Source organism: Phytophthora infestans, genomic scaffold (genome assembly GCF_000142945.1).
Source record: "Phytophthora infestans T30-4 supercont1.169 genomic scaffold, whole genome shotgun sequence".
NCBI classification, from domain to species: Eukaryota; Oomycota; class Peronosporomycetes; order Peronosporales; family Peronosporaceae; genus Phytophthora; species Phytophthora infestans.
In genome coordinates, this window is record NW_003303590.1 from 160,550 (window position 1) to 163,232 (window position 2,683).

Genomic DNA, 2,683 nt, shown 5'->3' on the forward strand with positions numbered 1-2,683 from the left:
GGGCGAATGCGGCATCGATTGGTTAAAACGGAATTATGTAATATACATCAATAAATTCATGTGGTTCACAGAGATTTGCACAAGACTATCCATTATCCGAAGGCGGCATCGTTTTAATATTACGAAGTATAATATTTACCATTTTAATAATATTAATACATGTTGCTTTTAATATTTGAGTGCTAAACAGAAAGAGCTATTTATTCTCAAATAAGAAATTCCCTAAAGATGCTTCCAATGCTGCGACGTGCTTAACCTACACGTAGGAATGCGTGTTTCCAAGGACATCCTAAAGTATCAAGGCTAGCACGGTGTCCGTCCGTCCGTCACACGAAGCGCTCAGATTTTTGAGCCTTCCCATTGGCTGCCGAGCGGAGCGAAGGCGGCATCGATTGGTTAAAACGGAATTATATAATTTACATCAATAAATTCATGTGGTTCACAGAGATTTGCACAAGACTATCCATTATCCGAAGGCGGCATCGTTTTAATATTACGAAGTATAATATTTACCATTTTAATAATATTAATACATGTTGCTTTTAATATTTGAGTGCTAAACAGAAAGAGCTATTTATTCTCAAATAAGAAATTCCTTAAAGAGGCTTCCAATGCTGCGACGTGCTTAACCTACACGTAGGAATGCGTGTTTCCAAGGACATCTTACCTCTCTAGTGGAGTGTGTTGTCTGTCAGTCCGTCCGCGGCTAGGGTTAATAAAACTCACGCTAATACGCGCGTTCTACTGGCTGCCGAGCGCAGCGAAGGCGGCCTCGATTCGCTAAAATTGCAATATGTGGGGTACACACTGTATGTGGTCAACACATCGTACTTAAATGCACCGTTCAAATTTCATTTTGCCCCCATTTTTAACGCTGGAGAGCCACCTCACGCAAAGGGCGCTGCCTGTGCGCGCGTTAGTTAGCATTGGTAGAAGGCGCCAACGCGCACACACGTAGTATATCGTCGTAGGAGCTGTTTGAAAAAATTGTAGGCCTTGGTGACTTATATTTCGGCTTAAATGAAGTCTTTAGTACTTATTGGTTATAATATGATTTGTTTTAGCTTTGTAGCATTTTTTTAATAATTTAACTTTCATAGATAATTTTGCTTAGTACTATTCTAAAGCCTCATATTAATGCTTGCAGACGTTTGTAGTAGTACTACACAAAATTAATTTAGTAGCGCTTATCAAATTAAATGCACTTTATATCTAATACTAATTACCTTAAAGTATTGTATCATATTTGCGTTAGATGAAGATGCACAATTTATTATTAATATTAAATATTTAAAATATGAATATAGTGGCTTCCACCGCACATAACCATGTACACTTCTCCGCCACTAAAAAAAAGAACGTTTTCTTTGTATTAGCGCGTATTTTGCACCCCTAAGAGCATGTGCGCCCTCTCGAACACGATACGTAACATACATGCAGTGCAGTGGGAGCAGTGTTTGTGATTGAATTAGCGTAGAGGCACGTGATTAAACAAGAACACGAAACACGGAGGAATACCGAGTCAGATCATGTACATAACGCGATAGAAGGAACAGCTTGAAATACGGAAAGTCACGGACGAAATAAGAATAGGCCACGAAATTTCATACGAAGCACGAACCAGGGAAGAGCCTGAAAAACACGGAGCCGCACGATCAGATGACAGCGGGTGAGAGCTGAAATAATGAAACGCCAACACGCTGAAAAAGCACGGACCAAGAGAGAGCACGTTCACAGTCACGGTAGACCACGCAGCTGTGCGAGTGCACGGAAAGGAGTTCTCCCACCACAGGTTACCCCGAAGCACGGTCGACGGCCAAACACAAATTCACGGGAGAGCATAAGCGGGAAATCACTGAACATTGGAGTACGATACGAGGACAGCCCACCGACCCACGGCACACGATACTACGGTAGCTAACGATAGCCTGGACGACCGATCAACGTCAACACCACGCCATAAACGACAGCATAGACGTTGGATTAACCACTAAACCGTGGGAGAACACGCAGCCACGCGAAATCACCGAACCACGGAGCCGGGTACCAATGTAGAGCCTGAGGTCACCTAGCATCGAGGGACAATAGTGCATTACAACATGATTGCACGGACGACGTGCCAGCCACGAAGTCACAGGGAAACGATTCGGGATACCACGGTTGCACACCGCGGAGCACGATACCATTGTAGAACACGATACGCGGGCAAAGCAGATGCACTACGCGAGCACAATACCGTAGACATCATTGCCATACCGCGATTGCACGATAGCATGGTAACGCGGTCGATGGAACGGGCGACGGAACCACACGACTGCATGGAGGCACCAAACCACGGAATAGCACCCTAGACCGAAGCCCATCAAGCCACGGAACACCATACCAGTGTAGAACCTGAGCTTACCGAGCCACGAAGGACAGTAGTACTCCCGGTCGTTAAGAATGGAACACCCGTCGAGACAATTGACGCTTGCCTCAAGTCGTCTAGGCTGTGGCCCCAATTCCAGACATTCCGTCTCACGGAAAACATGCGAGTGCGCACTGCTGATACTGCAGACACTGCTGAGGAAATGGCTGCATTCTCCGAGTTTCTGCTGCAAGTCGGGGAGGGAAGGCATGATGTAAGCCCTTCCCTAGGAAGCGATTACATGAAGATCCCGCGCGATATGCTGATTGATAATCC